The sequence below is a fragment of the Stegodyphus dumicola genome, chromosome X2 (genome assembly GCF_044657685.1).
Source record: "Stegodyphus dumicola isolate Sdum_Otavi_A_Nest chromosome X2, ASM4465768v1".
In the NCBI taxonomy this organism is placed as follows: domain Eukaryota; kingdom Metazoa; phylum Arthropoda; class Arachnida; order Araneae; family Eresidae; genus Stegodyphus; species Stegodyphus dumicola.
Window position 1 is genome coordinate 190719622 of NC_140781.1, and position 19317 is coordinate 190738938.

A 19317-nucleotide genomic window follows, 5' to 3' on the forward strand; every position below is an offset into this window, starting at 1 on the left:
GATGCAAAACATTTGTCTTTAAACTAGAGTTGCACTGAAAATAAAAATTAAAAAAATTCATTCTACTTTTGCATCATTAACCTTCTCTGTAGAAAACGAAAATTCTTTTAATGAGTAAAAATAGCATAACGCAGAAAATGAAAAGGCGTTTAGCAAATCGCCGTTAAGAACTGTAATTAATTTTAAGGTACCTTCTTAATTTTTCTTGAGATGTCCCTTTTAAATGTATCTTTTGAAATTTAATCAAATTAAAGCCTCTCAATTCATCTAGAAATAATTAGAAAAATGCAGGAGTAAAATCGGAAAATAAAAGCATAATGATCGCAAAAGAACTCCCATTTAAGCTTTTCTTTGCATTCAAAGTTTTATGGAATGGAACTGTTTTTCTCTTGAAGCATTTTTAAGCTGCTAATGATCGATCTTTTTCTGAATTGTGTGTATAAGAAATCTAGGGAATTGATTTTAAAATATTTATTTTAAACAAAAGGAATAAAAAAAATCAGTGGCTCAGTCAGAAATTTCTGTTAACGGAAATAGAATTTTTCTCTTCTTCAAAAGACTAAAGTTCTTCTGATGGGATTATTAGATAAATATGGTTATTTCGTAAAACGCCTAAAAAGAAAGAAAATCTTTAAAATCTTAGAAATTTCAGATTTAATGAATGGAAATTTGATTAACTCCCATAAATGACTATTTACGAAACAAAGCGAGTTTTCGCTTTAATGTTTAGTTTTATTCACATAAATAACAAAATTTGCATGAATAAAATTGCTGGTTGATATGCAATTCGGAAAAAATTAATATCCTCAAAATAATGCGAAGAATGTTTCCTAAAATATCTAAAAATCTTTTAAAACTGAATATTTCGTAAATTTGCTTCTTCATTCTTCCTTTTTTTTTTCAAGTAGGATTCAGTTCTGCTTGAGTTTAAGTGCTTATAACTTTTCCATTTGGATTCCAAGTGATTTTTAGGCCTACAGTTCGGTAATACTTTGTGCAAATGCAAGGTAATATTTATACCAAAAATATAATATAACAGATTTTATAACAATGAGTTCTTTTAAACATCTATACCTTTCGAGCGTTTTTCGAACAAATTCTCTTCAAATTTGGGATACTTCATGATCATGTCATCACATGAATACTGTAAAATCAAAGCTCTTCTTACAACAAATAGATTATAGAGAGACATTGCCATATTAAAAAACTCAGGTAGACTACATATATTTAAAGAAGCTCTTTAATTTACTCTTCGAGAAATTATTAAAGATCTTCTGCATTCTCAAATTCTCAAATTGGCGCTTGGATATCTTTCACTATCCTCTCTTCAGATTGTGTCAACAACAAGCCTAGGCTTCAAGCTCAACTGAGTGAAACACTTCGTCACTAAATACAATTTCTGTTTAAATTCAGCTTCGCAAGATCGCAAACGTATGGCAATGAATAACGCACTTTAGTAAAACTTGATTTCGAGGCGGAATATTTACTTGTGTGCAATATTTAGAGAATTTGCTGTTTATGTCGAATTTCTGAAAACTAATGGACAGATTTTAATGAAATTTTATTTATACATTTATAACAGGGAAAAAGATATACCGTTCAAAAGCCTTTTTACGTATGCGTGATTATCGGTAAATCTTTAAATCTTGTAATGCATTGATGTCCAAAATCTACGCTGTGATATCTACCTGAAAATGAGCCTAATGTGGGGTATGGTACCTTCTCGCAGCCCAACAGGTGCAGCATAACGGCATACTGGAAAAGAGGCAGTTGAGGACCGGTATGGTTCTCCGAGGGATTTGTTGAGATAAAATTGCTCTTGCAAGAGTGTTCCAGATATGTTCTATAGGTTTACGATCAGGAGATCTGGCTGGCCAATTCATGTGAAGAATATCCTCACTTTCCAAGGAATCATCGACCAACGCAGCCCTATGTGGACGTGAGCTGTCGTCCATTAACAGTAACCCAGTCCCAACTACGTTTCTAAAACGTCAAACATAAGGCTCAAAAATCTCTTCCCTGTACCTCATAGCAGTAAGGGAACATTTTTCAAACAGATGCGGAGGTGTTTGTCAGTCCAACATAATGCATGCCCAAACCATTACACATTTACCACAATAATGATCCCTTTCCTTGTTGAGGAAGGAATGATATCGTATTCCAGGCTCTCTCTAGATACAGCTACGCTGATAATCAGTGTAAAGGCTGATTCTCGACTCATTTGTAACACGCATGGTGTTCCATTGAAGTCTAGTTCAAGGGGATATTGCCTGTACCATGCTAAACGCGCTCTCTTTCGTGCTGTATTGAGCGCGATGCAGTTAGTAGGTCTTCTGGGATATAGTCTTTTCTCGTGAAGCTTTCGGGCACTGTATACCGTGAAACTCGGGTTTCAGTGGAAGCATACAGCTGACATGAGAGCTGTAAAGCTATAACAGTCTTTTGTAGCCTGCCTGAAAGAGCCAAATGGCAACCTCATTCGTCATTGTGGATCTGGGTCTACTTTCTCCATGCCTTCTCGATGCGGATCTAGTATCCTTAAATTGTTTCCACAATTTGAAGAAGAAACTGGGCATTACACTAAGCTTTGTAGCCACCTTCATTGGTTATTGCTCCAAACTACCGAAGATTTTCCATCTCATTCTGTCATCCATACGTGTACTTGGCTACTTTCTTTACCTGATACCTCATAAAATTTACCAACTTTTGAGAGAAACAGACGAATGTCGTGAAGGAGTACAAGCAGGTAAATTGCCCCAAATCCCTCGTACACTTGCACCTTGCACAGTCACAGCTCCGCAGACACGGACTTACGTATTCGACACTGAATATTTTCATAATTCTTTGGCGGCATATTTAGTACTTTTGACTCAACACTTTTCGTAAAATGTTCTCTTAATTTTGGAGACCAGTAACGCTCCAAACGCTTTTTGCCGGGTAAAGATCGACAGCTGTAGTAGCGCTTGCAAAATTCAGGTAAATTCTTAACAGAAGATACCGCTTTTACGTGAAACAGTTGTTATGGGAAACAGGGTTTTTTTTTTTCCATTATTTGAAGAATTTTTTAGCACATTTATAGTTCAGTTTCAACAAAGCAATGAAATTATATATTTATTTCTTAGTCCTAGAAACTAAATATATAATTTTTTTTCTTTTTTCAGTAAACGAAGAAATTTTTTTAATTTATTTTAGTAATAAGCAAGCATAACATATTTCTACTCAAATTAATGTACAACATTTTTTATTTACGTAACGTAATAATCTGCAAGTAAACAGCGTAAATCGATGTAAAATCACAATAAAATTTCTACTTAGGTTCAATTTAGTTCAATAAAATAGGAAGAACATGTTAATATAATTAACAACAAGTTTAACTGTTTAGTTTTACCTGATTAGTGAAGCAAAAAGAGCTCCAAATAAAAAAATTCGGAATAAGGAGAGTTCCGATAACTCGATGGTATATTATGGTACATTTGATTATGGCAAAGCACAAGCAGTCTATCTGCTTAAGGGGAGGATGCCTCCGTGGCGAAATTTCTAAAGGAAACTAGTTCGTATACAAAACTAGGAACTGGTACGTTATGCATGTGTAGTAAAACCATGAAAACGTCCATGCAGCCAGCCCGTTTGCCTGGTATCGAACACAGGTAGAACTACCAGTGTTTAACGATAGCTCGGCCGCTCGTGGGCTCCGCTGGGAAGAGAAAACGTGGATATTGGATAAGCGGGTTAAAGAGGCTTGAATGCAATTGTTCTTGAGCAAAGCTTATCAATCCTGCTATTCCCGTTATTGTGTTATTTTCAATTGATTTCTTCGAGATACGTTACCGATCTTAAGATCCAATGACCTTTTCTTCTTTTTCAGATTCGTTTATCATTTTTTTAATAAAGAAATGTAGGCTTTGGACTTCCAAACAATGCAAAAATTTTCTAATGGATTTTCCAGAAGTTTCTGAGCATTCATTTTTGCTTGCACACAATTGTTATTCATGAGCCATTAAGATGTAATAGAATTAGCAGTAACGACAATAATACATAGGAGAATGTGGCTATTGTTGTGCAAAGCATAAACTTTAAAGCTGAGAATATATTCCTAAACAGAGTGCTTATCACTACATTTATCGCAAAAAAGAAGCATACTGCCCAAATAAATATAAAGCAATATTTTTGAGAGTTCTTAAATAATAAATAAATTATTTTAAAATCGAAATACATCTTTCATATTCTTTTAATAATGATATGTTTCTTTTGCTTATTATGTGTAAGTGTTTCAGAGTTTTCCTGCAAAACTCTTCAGTCCAAAAGCATATAAAATGTTTGTTTAGCAAATCTCTAAACGTACATTAATGAAACTAGAGGTAAACAGTCTGTTTTCATTTCTGTTAATTGGAATATATGATGATAAGAAACTAGAATGCGAATGCTTCAATGTTTTATTAATCAGTCATTAGCGGAAACTATTGATTTAAACTTCTAAAATGAGAATGCTCCAACTTCCCAACTTCCCATTAATCACTTTCAAAATTTACTTGCCTCAAATTTTTATATAAGCCACATATTTATTTAATATAAAATGCTTTACATCGTTTAAAATCGTGTATTGTCCGCCATGATAGTAAATAAATTATGCTAATCGCAGATTCAGAGTTCAGGCAATAACATGTTTGTGTGCTACCAAACAACAATATTTGTCGCCATCTGTATGTAATCCTTGTGCCAAAATAACTTTAACGTTAGTTAACAAACTAAAGGATGACACAAGCTTTAAAATAACGTAAAATAAAATTTATTAAGACTTGAACATTAAATTTACATCTGCACAATGTACAATTGACTGCGATTTTATTAAAATGAATAAGAAACATGAACAATTAAACAAAATTAGACTAGAACTAAATGCGCAAAATTAGACTAGAACTAAATCACCTCAGATTGGTGTAGATTTCAAACGCGACTGCAATGGATAATGTATTATTTTCAGCTTACACTAATCTAAATGGGTTTATGTCTTCAGTATAAATTTAAATATCAAATTTTTAAAATATTTGGACTAAATAATTTAGTTACACCAAAATAATTTCAGTTTCATAAGTATTCGTATTTCGATTTCAGTAACACATTGTCTCAAAATAGTACATTCTATATTACTATTAAAATAAATGAAGTCTGCTTTTATTATGGTACAACATTGATTTCATAACTTTGGAAAAAATGTTTGATACTCACATACATTTAGTAAAATAATCTGAAAAGATATATCATTGTGTACTTTTGGATATATGATTATTTAGATATAAGGTATTTCTCCCACTTTCCTAGCGTGCCTTAGGGGTGTAGTGGTTCTGCACGCTGGGCCTGTATTCCAGAGGCCCGTGGTTCGATTCCCGGCGAAAGCGTTTGCTAATTTTTCATCTTGCTTGCTTCCAAAAAAATTCCAATGTCTCTACATAGAAATGCATCGTGATCATAGTAGCAGTAATCAGAAACGTAAAGCGGAATAACATAATAAACAATGTTCGTGAAATTGCACGTCTGTAAAGGTTTATTTTAGAAACCTGCTTGTAACGTTCTGCAAAATATTGTTGCTTTTGTTCTGTCAAGTGCCGAACTCAGTTCATCACAACGCACACCAGTTGAACACTTAATTACTATTAATCTTAGTGAAGAAAGTTAGATTAATTTCACCTCTAAAATTCTGATGGGAAAGTATCACAAATGTTATTAACCCTTAACGGTACTTAGCATTTAACATTAGGGTTAATCGATAAGTTAATTAAGGTCAACTCTAGCAAATCCAGTGGAAACAAGAAAGATATAGTTCAGATCCTTCGTTACTTCGTATCGAAACGAATATGATACAGAATCTACGTTAAAAGATACTATGTAGAGTAAATATGTTAATTAATTCTCATTCCTTGTTTCCAGCTTTGTTATTTCAAGCTAACGTAACAGACTTTGTCACTCTTAAGATTATTCTTAGTGCATCAAAGCATGTAAATCATTTTATTTACATCTTGATATTCACTCAGACAAATGATCTTTAAATTTCAGCTCCTTTAATGATTTAAAGCTGTGCTTATTAAAATTGCTTTTTTTAATTATAAAGTTTCAAGGAATCCGATGATGATAAGAAGCCGGTGGTCTGAAACAAATCACTCGCTTCCTGAAGAAGTGTGTTTTTGCTCTAGTCTGAAAGACCTGTTTCCGTCAATTACGCCTTTACCTAATATCCGAAACTGTATCTGATACTGTTGATGAAAATTTTATTGCATAAGGATTTTTTAACAAATGACGTAAAAGTTACAAATACATTTTATAAAAGTATATTTTAAAAGGAGTCTCAGAAATATTTTATGATGAATTCTTATCGTTTATCTCAATAATGAATACAGTTATCTGTTTGCTAATCAACTCTAGAAATTTAATGGTATCAGTAGGTCCAAAATAGTTCAAATCTTTAAAACGATTAAACGTATATAACCTAATCTATTGGAGAGAGATAATCTGAAATTACTTTTTCTGTTTAATTTCGAAAGTTCGTCAGCTATTACCCGTCCTAAGAACATCGCAAACTCTAGCGAAAACATTTTCCTTTAGTTTTATTTTTACAATTTTACGCTGTTGCAGAAAATCCTCTTTATGTGCAAAAAACACTGATTTCTTAAAAACTGTGGAAAGAATTGAATAAATTTATTTGAAATGACGCATAGCATTATAATATTCAAAAAACAAATTGAAAAATTGGACTGGAATGCATGCTGCGCAAAACTGCATTACAAAACGAAGGAAATTCAAAGCAATGCGTGGCAGCGAGATTTTAGGAAAAGCTGAATAAATACTTCAGGAGAAAACATGACAATTTTTTGTTTACCTTAATAGAGAAAAATAATCTTCCGTAAATCCTTCACGGATTAGATTTGCTCTAGTTCATCAGTCAGATATGCTTGATGAGAAATGCGCGTCAGTTTCCAAAAATCAGAATCACATACTTCTCTAAAGCTTTATATAGGATTCCGAGATTACTTCTGAATATATCTGGGCAGACACAATATCTTATTGTCGCATCCCTACCATCACATCTGTACGGCCATAAAGCTTACATTGTAGAGCGATTAGGTTATTTCGAAGCAGGAGACATGAAAAATCACGAATACGCGTCGAGCATGCTGACCACTGCACCGCGAAGGCATGCTAAGAGGCAGGAGAAATGCCTTATAATATTTCTTAATGTTGTTAGGAATATTTTGTAGTCCTTGCATCCTGTAAATATATTTACGCTTAGCATCCCAAGTTAAACTAAATATTCGTCTGCCACTGAGTAGAATACAGGCTCAGTTACATATTCTCATGCTTTTTGAATAATTTCGCATTCATTTGTTGGAATGCAAATTGTTAACTTTCTGACAGAAAGGCATTCGCATTAAGCCTTCTGTGTACATTAGCCTTCTGCATACATATCAGCACAAAAATGTTTGAAATTTACTTGCCAGATAAGCGAATCATAGTCTTAAGGACTATACTCTGGATGAAAGTCAGTGCTCAAAGAATGCACAAAGACTTAAAGCACTAGCAGAAGGATGTGAACATATTGACGTTCTTGGGTAAATTGATACATAAGAAGGACATCGAATTCTGGAAGCTGTACTGATGACCGATGCTTCAGATAACTGAAGGATTCTAATCTATCGGACGTAGGGTGGCTATTCGCTCGAAAGTATATTTTTATGAAAAAAAAAATTTCCCATCTGTGCTTGATGGAACGCGTGTCTTCGGCGTGTCAGTTTTCAAGCTGAAATGTAGTTAAAACATAAAATTTCAGCATGTAAATGTTTTTCGTAGTATATATATTATACTTTTGTTATAATAGCTTGAGTTACTTTACGATCTATGCTCTCAGAGAGTATTAAAAAAATAAAACTAATCTACGAGTTGAATGTCGATATTTTCATACGTTCGTGAGATCATTTCCATGTGTCAGGTTGAAAGCAAAAGAAATCTGCCACATTCTAGCACATTACGCTCACTTAGATGCACGTTTTTATCACTGGAAGCAAGAAAATGATGTTTTATAAATCTTACAATAATTACACATTAAAATACTGCAGCGTTATTCAAATATTACGGATCAATCTCATAATAACTACTATTAAAATACTACGCAGTTATTCACATTTAAACATGACATGTTTAAATTTCCACCCACTAACGTTTAGGAACCCTTACTAAACTCGCGCGCGGACTGAAGCAGCATTTCATTTGGTTTGGTTTGGTTTATTTAATTATGACAAAGCACATTAGGGCTATCTGGATAAGGGGAGGGATGCCTTCGTGGAGGACTTTCTAAGGGAAACTGACTCACGTTACACATGGTTAAACTGATACACGTTACACATGGGGAAAGCCACGCGGGATTCGAACCTCGGACCGAACTACCAGTGTTCAGCGACTTTAACGCTCGGCCGTTGGTGGGCCATTTCATTTGGAAAGCATCACGTTTCGACAAAATATTCAGACACATTTATGGAAATAAAGAAATGTGGACTTTAAATACATAATTCAGTTAATTAAAAATTTCAGAAAAATCTATGAAATGCATTAAAGAAGGTTTAGAAGATGTAATTTGACCTTTTATTCTCAAACGCTTTAACAAAAACGCATGTACTTCGTGCTTACAGAGCACCGACTAGCTGTGGTGAGAACTTAAGATAATTTTAACAATAAATTCGAAAAGGTAAAGAGTAATGCTAGACTACATAATTTACTTAAAGCTAACAGGCTGAATCAACAAGCTACATTGGCGATAGACTTAATAAATGGTCAGAATGCGTAGCCGTAAATACGATTAACAGCTGTAGGATAGAATAGCAACGTGCACTTCTAGCGAAATCACGCTGTGTCTGACCTACTTGTTTCTCCTGTTTAAATACTCTATTCACCTAACTTAATTTGTGTTTGGGGGAGGAAATGCGAAGGGAAGGAAGAAGTTCAGAAAAGATACCAAAATTAAAATAATTGATTATTCAAACTAAGGGTAAGGGAAACCCTCCAACTAGAGCAATATATCAAAAATTAGTACATCTCGTTACTTGATGTATATATATATAAAGAAAATAAAAAGATATATATATATATATATATCTTTTTATTTTCTTTATAATTTTATAGCTATTTATGATCCAGTTCCTTACATTATTATTATTATCAGATTGATATTTATTAGTGTTTGATAACGTGTAATTGTATTAATCAGGCAATCAGTAATCATAGTTATTTTTTGCTATGCATTTAAATAATGTGTGCACATATATCATATATCTCATTTTTTACATTATCCTAAGGCTAAAGCTGATGAGCTTCTTTTATTATATTTTCTGTGTCTTATTATGTAATTATCGTCATTAATTATTTAATGAAAACAACAGTATTTTTTTAAAAAACATAATCACCGTATATTTGATAAAAAGTATGAAAAAATGGCAATATTTATTAGTCCTCAAATAACGTTTTATAAAACGTTATACTCTTCTTATACAGTTCATGATCAGACACTCAAAATAGGCCTATAATTACTTTGATTAGAAAAACGCATTAAAGCATCTCCCATATCAATCTCATAAACGTATACCTTCTCTAATTAATCTAATTAATCTACAGTCTTTTTCTTCCTTCTTCAAGTACATCGTCATTTAAATATAGTTTCAAACATATCTCTAAGTCGTGATTGTAAACTGAAGCTGAAAGAGGGGGATTAAATATACAAATAAAAATAAAATAAAAAAAGAGATGAGTAACTCAACTTTACAGTAAAAAAGAATGTGTTAAAGAAGTGTTTTAAATTATAAAAAAATACGTATAATTTTATTCAGATTATATTTGCATCTTAAAAAAGTATACACAAAATTTCAGCTATACATGGAAGCTGAAGAAACAGTTACTTCAGATACAATTATTTAGACAAAACCGTTACTTTTAGTATAATAGCCATCTCAGAATTTCTAAAGAAAGTGAAGAAGAACGGAAGTTTCAAGCAGGAAGTGTGTCAGTATTAAAGGAAGATTATTATTTTTATTCTTTCTTAAGTGATTCTAATATTTCGTGAGTCCATACGCCCCCTTAATTTGTGCTACAGCCAGATTACGCCGGAGCCATCTTTTACGCCTTGGGGATGGTTCAGTGAGGATAGAACAGGCAGTAGTGTCTGACATTGTCGTTTGCTGTTCTTTTAACTGCATTAGGCGCAAGTAGCATCGTTATTGTTACAATCTGTTATAGCTTCGGAGTGGAGTGAATAAATAGAGATTAACAAATTTTCTGAGTAAATAAACAGAAAAGGGAAGAATTTTGACAATTTATCTTTCCATTTGAAAAAGCTCTTCCTCCCCCCCCCCTAAAGTTTCCTAGACATGTGCAGGGAAGTTTCTGACCATGTAAACCGGGGGACAAATAAAAGAACCCAAAAATCTTACGATGAAAGTACCTAATGTCCAGTCCTGGTCCCAGCCCTAGAAGGCCATTCTCGTTTTTCCAATAGATATCGTAGATGTTAAGGTCGATCTGCATAAATGTATGTATGTTTCTCGCATTGTGAAAAAACAACTTTGCCTAGAGCCATCAAATTTTGAATAACGTAATCCTCAAGCGAAAATGGGCATCTGAAAGCCCTGATTTGGAATTTGGAATTTGTTTTGTTAACGATTTCGTATTTTGTAATACTTTAACGAATTTTTGAGTAACAAACTCAACGATTTCAAAACGAGCAATGGCAACACTGTGCGAGAAAAAAAAGCTTTTTTAATATCCAGCGCGCAAGACTGTGTATCGGAAATTCTAAAGATATGCTCATTTTAAAATTACTATACGATACTGCTGTTGAATTGAATTTTATGATTTGAGTGCGAAGAACATGATATTTAATTAGTTAAGGTATAGCTACATTAGATATCTTTTGGAAGCATGAGACTTGAAATATGAGCCACGCCTTCGCCGGGAATCGAACCACGGACCTCTGGAATACTTGCCCAGCGTGCAGACCACCACCCCAACAAGGCACGCTAAGAAGGCGGGAGAAATACATTGCATACTCCCCATTTTAAAGAGCGACTGGGGTTTTTAGGGAACCCAGTCGCCAAATCCTGGGTGTGGAGAATCATCATCAACCACCCATATAGTTCGGGAACCACTGTAGAGACATTAGGTATTTTTTGCAAGTAGGAGACATGAAAAATGAGCAACACCCTCGTCGGGAATCGAACCACGGACTTCTGGAATATGCGCTCAGCATGCAGACCACTACACTACGAAGACATGCGGGAGAAATACCTTATAAAGGTAACACTCATAACGTTAAAAAAACTCCCGTTTGGGAGTAATGTAAAATCTGCGAGATTTCAGATTTTTTTTAATTAATATCTTCACTGACTAAAGCCATGCGAAGATGAGAATAGTCGAAATGGTTTACCACTATTTTTTTTTTTTTTTAATTTTCGAATTTAAATTGGGCAAAGTATTATGTATGAGCGCTTTTTATTTGATTTGATTTATGCTTTTGTGATCTCTTTTTCGGTATAAGCCCTATTTAGATTCCAGCAATGTTTAAAGAATATTTCCAAATAAGGGAATAATTATTTATACATCAGCATTTACTGGGACACTAATCCGATACCAAACAGTTTTGTGAAGCTCTGCTTTCTTTTTACTTCCTTGTACGAAGTAAAAAGGAAGTATTGTAATCGCGAAAAGTTTCAGGCAGTATATTTCAACGAAAATATCCATTTTGACCGCTATCGAATGCAATTTAACGATGTTTTTGCGTGATATCTGTACGTAAGGACAGAATAAAATACTCTTTTCCTTCAAAAAAATTATAAAACTGCTTTAAAATTAATTCTGAAGAGAATTTTTCGTGGCTTCTTACGAACGTATGTACGTACGTGCGCGCGTACGTACGTATCTCGCATAACTCAAAAACGAGTAGCCTCAGAAAGTTGAAATTTTGCATGTGGGACTGCTATAACATGCAGATGTGCACCTCGTATTTTGGTTGCAATCGGTAGCACCAAACGTATATAAATATATTTATAAATATATCCACTATATTACCCGGCTCAGTGATCTCAGTTTCTTTACTCTGATATGTTTGTAAATTGTACATATTTTGCTTTAAAAATGATTGAATTATGTTGTTTTTATCTTCCGGTTAAGGATTTTATGCCTTTGGTAAATCTGTGTGCAATATTTTTAGAATTATCAGCAATTTTAAAGTTGTTTAATTGCCGCTAAACCTGTTTTTAATGGCGGCCACTGATGTTTACATTTGAAACAGGAGACTAGTGGATTTGTTGCCAATCTAGAGAAACTTAGCTTCGTAACAACAAAGATAACGCATTCATTTATTATTGCCAATTAAATCATGCTTAATTCTTTCTGGAATTTTTTCGAGGAAATAAGCGTTTGAGATTTACTTCGTAATTTTTAATATAGATATTTTGAGTTTTTATGTATTTTTGCCTTCTCGCGAAGTGAGAACTGAATTAATTAAATGAGAAATACTCAATCGTCTGTGAAAAACTGTTTCTTTTTTGTTTTGTTTGCTTATTTTCTTTTGTACATAGTTCTAGCTTTATTATAGTATTTGAATAGAACATGTGGCAACGATTAGATAATTCTTTAAATGATATACATTTTGTGCATTCTGAGTTATAACATGAATGAAATATAATACTGTTAATTAAACGTAGCGCCAGAGTGTCGCTATGATAAACAAAGTGAATTTTAAAGAATGCATTTATTCTATTGTGGTTTATGCGCTGTCGGCGAAGTAGGTTTAATTCAATCTAATAAATTTAAATAAAATGCAAGAAAAAATGCGTATATTTTAATATTCCGTACAAGGAAGTCATGTGGTGTACACATCAGATTTTTTATTTTGCATCTACTTCACTAGTGGGTAGACATAAGCAATGTCTCTGCAGATTCTTGATTTAATTTTTTATTTACTTCGATTATTATTAACAATTTATTAACTCATCTGACGTTCTTTAAGATGTCTAATCATAGCAGCATTGGAGATAAATCTAGAAAATACGCAAGTTCTCCCGCCTGAAATTTTCAGTTCAGAAAAGTAAGCGACATTTGACCTTGTGTGGGCTGGGGAGGATACAAATAATGGAAGTAAAACTATTATACAATAAATGTTACAAATCAGTTTTGTAGTTAATACATTGTAATCCCTTTTTCTCCTTCTGGTTGCGTGAAGATTGATGAGAATTCTACTGAAGTGTGAGATTTAAGTAAGTCACGATATTTTATTCAGAAGTCAAACAATAAAAATCAGCGTTATATTTTCACAATTTTCACAGGACTAGATTCGATGGTTTTACCGAACCCCCATCCTCAGCTGCAAAACAAATATAACGCTGATTTTTGTTGTTTGACTTCTGAATTAGTATTTTTCGGCGTGTTATTGTGTCTTAATCACGATATTTTATTTGCTTGTTATATGAACACACACTTCGTTAGTTCTTGTAAAATTTTAAAAATAATATTCTTGTAACATATAGTTTTTACATAGTTATGTTATAGCAGTTAAAGAAATATGTTTTATAAAATGAATATTCACATAATCCCAGAGTTGGATAAAAACAGCCCAGAATAAAGTTAACAGGCAATTATTTAAAAAACAAAGTACCTAACTGAAAAACACGGGAACAGGCGTTCTCATATGTTTAAGGTAATAACTTCATTTCGTCACTTAAAGCTATCTACCTTTTAGAGATTAAAATTGTGAACTTAATTATTAAATTTTATCCTATCCGTAGAATTGAGATTTAAATAAGATAAAAGAAATACTTTTTTGTTGTATAAAATTTAAAAGTGACATTTACACACACATATATATAAATGTCACTTGTGGCTGTTTGTTTGAGAAAGTGTGGCTTGTTTGTAAATATACTAATCTTTGCGGTGATTCTTAATGTAACGGAGAGTTTTTAACTTCGAAAGAATGTAAGGGTAGTAGAATTAATATAATGTTTAGTAGTTTTCCATAAAATGTATAGTATTAGTATAGTATTATTTTAACGTGTTGTTACAAAATAAATCATGACGTAAGAGGAGATGAAAACGTTACTTGTAAAATATGACATTTCTAAAGCACATGATCCTATGCTTTTCTATAACACTTCTTAATGTGATGTAACAATCAATAAAAATATATTATGGATAATAATTTCAAGCTGTGTTTTTTATTTGGAATAACATATGTTGTTAAAATAAGGTAGGTAACAAAAATTGAGCGTTTGTTATTTTTTTTCTTTCAGTTCAGAGTTTTGACTCCCTTGAAGAGGAGATAATTTGAAAGGTAAGTTATTTGTATTTTAATTTATGTTTTATACAGTTATATAATTTATCTTTTATACACTAAAATAGGAAATTCGTAGCATGTTATTAGTAATAAGATAAAAAAGACGGAATTTTAAGCTGTTTGAAAGGTAAGTGCGCAATGAAGAAAATTTACATTATAAGTTTTTTTAAAGAGTCAAAAATTGAATAATATTCCTCTACTACCTCTAAAATTCTGGCAATTTATAATAAAAAGTTTCATCATCTTTATTTAATGTAAACTTTGAAGTTATTTGGCATAACTTATCAAATTTATGTATAATGTATAAAATTATTAATATGATTATAATGTATCAAAATTATGGGTTATGTATTACCATTCTTTTATTCACAGATTAGTCAAACCTGAGAACTATTTTACTTAACAAAGAAATATATACAGGGTTAATTAACATCTGAAATAGGTACTGCATGATATTAATTTATTGCGATGTTCTGTTGGAAATATAAAGTATAACGTTTCATTTAAATTCGAAACGTAATGTAAGAAGAGTATTACCAGTTTTATTTTCTTACTCTATACTTACAATTTTCTTTTACTTGTAGAGTTGCGCGCCTCCAACCTGCACGCAACCAAGAGGTGACTGTTGAAACTGAAAAATAGACAGAGCCTTGCTAAGGGTTTAAGTCCCTTTTTATTCAACTTAAGAAATTACAATTGCGTGCTCTTGACGCTCACAAACTACGCCGACCCAGCGGTAAAATAAAAATAAGAACCTGAAAAGAAATAATAACAAGAATCTAACTACGAGGCTCTCTAAACGTCACTAACCTCACCGCGTTTTACAATACCGCTGCTAATTCAGCAAACTTTGAATATCCCGTTGAACGATTAACAATTCTCCGAGGCAAGCACACAGGCCGAAACGCGGGGTTCTTCAATACTTCCGCGCTCGTGAAGTAAGAACAGCACATCTCGAACTCGTTTCCTTTCTATTTAACTCAGAATACTTCCACTGATAATTTGAATCCTTGCGCGTTCTACTAAAATTTACATACTCTGGCATTGGCAGTTCCAGGGGAAAGTAAGGCTTGACAGGAAAGATAGTTTAAACTTAAAATAAATGTTAGTTAAAATAAATATAAACCCTACATTTGCCGCTGCCAGAATTTGGAAAACTTGGAAGCAGGTCCTACAAACGACCTGTTGTAAAGTTTCTACAATTCTGAACTAACTCTTAAGAGTTTCGTTTACAGAAAAAAAATCTTATGTAACAAAAGGTATACTAAATTTCTGTAGATACTTACATAAATTTCTCTTCTTACAGCAACTTTTCCTGGACTTCAGCAATCAATCTTGTTCTTTTCCTTCCAGCATCTGGAAGGAATAAGTATCAGTATCTTTCTAAATACATTATAATTTACACTTTCTTGACACTGAATAAATTTTTGTTTTTAAACGATTCGTTTTCCTTAGTTACTGCTTACTTCACATTCATTCAATTATTCAAACATTAATTTAACTTTACCCTGGCTCTCCACCATGTGTGGTGTCAAACGGGAATATTCGTGTTTTAGTCTTACAACACTTCCCCTAACCACCATGATTTGTTAGAATTCAACGACCAAATAGACACACCTTACTCGACATTCTACAACTCGATGAGCTACTTTAACATTCTTAAAAATTCAAGTGTAGGTGGAGAACCCTACAAAACACATTCATTCTAACTTCCCCCTCATTCATCTTTAGACATGCAGGCTTTCGCTCTAAAGCATGATTTTATCTAGTTTAATACTTAAATTCGAATTCATTGCTTTTAAGCATTTAGTTTTAGCATCTACAATTTTATGCTTCTAGACTAAATTCTACTTTTACATAACTTTCAAGTATTTATGTATATTTACAAAATTTTAATACATATGATTTTTACAATTTACCATAAAATGAATAAGAGAAAATAAATTTTTACTTTACTCATTCTTCGCCAAGCGGGCGGCACTGAAACTAAAATTCTTATTAATACAAGAATACGAAGTTATTTTTATCTTCGGCCAAATTTTGGCTTAACATAATATAATTAGTCTTTCGACCAACAGAAAATGCTTGTTCTTAGATTTTGTACTTAAAATAATACTTTTGCCTTAGCTAAATAAAGTAAAACAAAACTAAGTCTCAACCGAGACATATTGACTTTCGTCAAAACATGGAACTTCGTACTTACGCATAACATTTCGGAACAAAAGAAAAAAATTTTATAGAAGATTTTAACTTATCTTTGAGTTTTCGATGATTGAAACTCCATCATTCTTTTCTGGCAAAACTGTTCCCACGTTATAGGTTTCATGGACGTCAATCTTCTCCTTACTGACCTCCGAGTGTCGTCCACATTAGTTTTTCTTTTGCGTCCTCTCAATGCTGGCCTCTTGGCGGAGTAATCGCCGGGTTGCTGTCTTTTTCGTTTTTCCCTTGGACGGCTGGTCTTGATGTCCTCCGGTCTGGAGTCCTTGAATTTCTTCTGTTGTTGCTGGTCTTTTCGTTACTCCTGCTGTCTTTTTAGTTTCCGGAACGGCGGCCTTGTTTGCACCTGACTCTCTGGCCCTGGGAGCGTTCTCCTTGATGTATAATTTCTACTGCGATACGTTGTAGGTGGTGTTTTCCTCTTTACCAAAGTTTCTTTACGCGGTGGCTTTGCATTCTTGTTTTTCTTAAATGCTGGAGTCTGAAAATTTTCGTTTTTTCTTTTCGGTACACTCGCCTGGGTTGTAGAAGGGCTAGGTCTCTCTTCAGTTCTCTGCTTCTTGGGTGGTGGAACGGTTGTCGTTATTTCTGGACCTTCTACTTCTTTTAGGCTTGAGTCCTGCAAGAAACTTTTAAGGATTTCAAAAGAATTTTGATTATAGTATTTTTTCACCTGGTCGGGACTTGCTTTACAGATTTCCCCTCTCTCGTTCTTAAGGTACAATACGATTCCTTCGATTTCCTGAATTACATAGGGGCCTTCAAATTTTGTAGTTAACTTTGCAGTAAAATTGTCTGGGGCACTTGATAAAGAAAATTTCCGCTTCAATACTTTATCCCCAACTTTAAAATCTGCTTCACGGCGTTTTCTATCGTAATATAACTTTTGTCTATTTCTTGCCGTATCCGAGCTTTTAAGCGCCTGATCAATAAGTTTTTTCACATCTTTCTGTTTAAACTCTTGCTCTCTTTGTTGCACAAAGTATAATTTATCTAAAGGCGTAATTAACTTTCGGCCTAAAAATAATTCTGCTGGGGTTTTTCCCGTAGTATCGTGATTAGCCGTTCTTAAAGCATAAGCTAATTCATTTATGTAGCCATCCTAGCGCTTGTGATGTGTGCTAACGTAACTGCGAATTATTTTTACAATGTTTTTATTCACTCTTTCTGCTATGTTTGCTTGTAGTCTATACGGAACCATTTTGATATGGCGTATGCCAAGTCCAGTGCATATGTTTTCAAATATTTGACTAATGAATTGTTTTCCGTTATCGCTAATGACTTTTATCGGTGCACCATATTTTAAAATGTATCTGTCTAAGAATGCATCTGCGACTGTTTTGGCTGACGCGCGTTTAAGTGGAACAATTTCTGTTCATTTTGAAAAGTGATCTACAATTACTAAAAGAAAACGATTTTTATTTAACTCGCTCTGGGGGAAGGGACCAAGAAGATCTATGCATAAAATTTCATTCGGAAATGTAGCGCGAATGCTATTTAAGTACCCGGCCGGGCTGTAATTAATATCATTTATTAACTGACATTGATTGCAGGACCTGACATACGCAGTTACTTACGCAGTTACTATTTTGTATAATTGCGGGAAATATACCGCCTCGCGTACCCTTTTTAAAGTCTTTCTGACCCCTAAATGACCCGCTGTTTTCGCGTCGTGTAATTCCTTCAAAATGCTTAATCGAAGCGAGGCTGGGATGACTGGTTTGTACTCGAGATTTTCGTTTGTTGTTTTCGTATAAAATAATAAATTATCTATTATTTCATAGTTTTCTGCTCTATTTCTTATCGCATCGATATCTGTGTGCTCAAAGCTTTCGGGGTCTTTCAAATATGCATAGATATTTCCAAATTCAGGATCAGCTTTCAGTTCAGTGATAATCGTATCTCTAGAATCTAAAATTTTTGAAGTCAACACAGCGCATTTAAGTTCATTTCCTTCATCGTCCAGTTTTATACGAGAAAGTGCGTCAGCTACATTGTTTTCCTTACCCGGTTTATATTTTATTATTAGATTATATTCTTGGAGTTTTAAAGCCCATCTTATTAACCTGGGCGTTAGGTTTTTCCCCGAGTAAAGTCTACCAACAGCCCCATGATCCGAAAAGACTGTTACTGGCGCTTTGCCGAAATAAACTCGAAATTTGTGTACAGCCATTAATACGGCTAATGTTTCTCTCTCTGTAGCTGTATAATTCCTTTGTGTCTGATTCAACGTTTTACTAAAAAATGCCAGAGAATGGCTATTTTGCATAAGAACCGCAACCACCGCATAGTCCGACGCATCTGCTGCAATTTCTAGGTTTTCGTCCCCCTCCGGGAATTTCAAAACAGGGGCATTGATGAGCGCTTCTTTTAATCTTTCAAATGCTGTATTTGCTTCCTCTGTCCACATAAATTTACTTTTCTTTCTTTTAATTACTAACAGTGGTTCAACAATATTAGCGAAATCTTTTATGAAAGACCGATAGTAAGAACATAACCCAAGGAAAGAAGAAAGTTTCTTGGCGGTGTTGGGCGGTGGGAAATTCTTGATTGCTTTTATTTTTGAATCTTGCGTTTCTATACCCTTTTGCGAAATTTTATAACCGAGATATTTAAGTTCTTTAGTTGCGAACTTGCATTTTGAGGCGTTAATTGTAAGACCGGCCTCTTTTAATAATTTAAAATCTTCTTCTAGATCTTTAGTATGTTGTTCCAACGTACTACTCGTTATAATT

General features: G+C 33.5%; 1 protein-coding gene across 4 annotated transcripts in view; it reads left to right on the top strand.

The window, feature by feature from the left end:
* LOC118183513 (transient-receptor-potential-like protein) overlaps positions 1 to 19317 on the top strand; it is a 503203-nt gene that overhangs the window by 283738 nt on the left and 200148 nt on the right. For 3 of the 4 annotated variants that reach the window (XM_085808846.1, XM_085808848.1, XM_035353090.2), the window contains exon 2: positions 14319 to 14359. The exons of the other annotated variant lie outside the window; for it this stretch is intronic. The gene's annotated coding sequence lies outside the window, so the exon portion shown is untranslated. The remainder of the gene's footprint in view (positions 1 to 14318; positions 14360 to 19317) is intronic. 4 annotated transcript variants of the gene reach the window in all.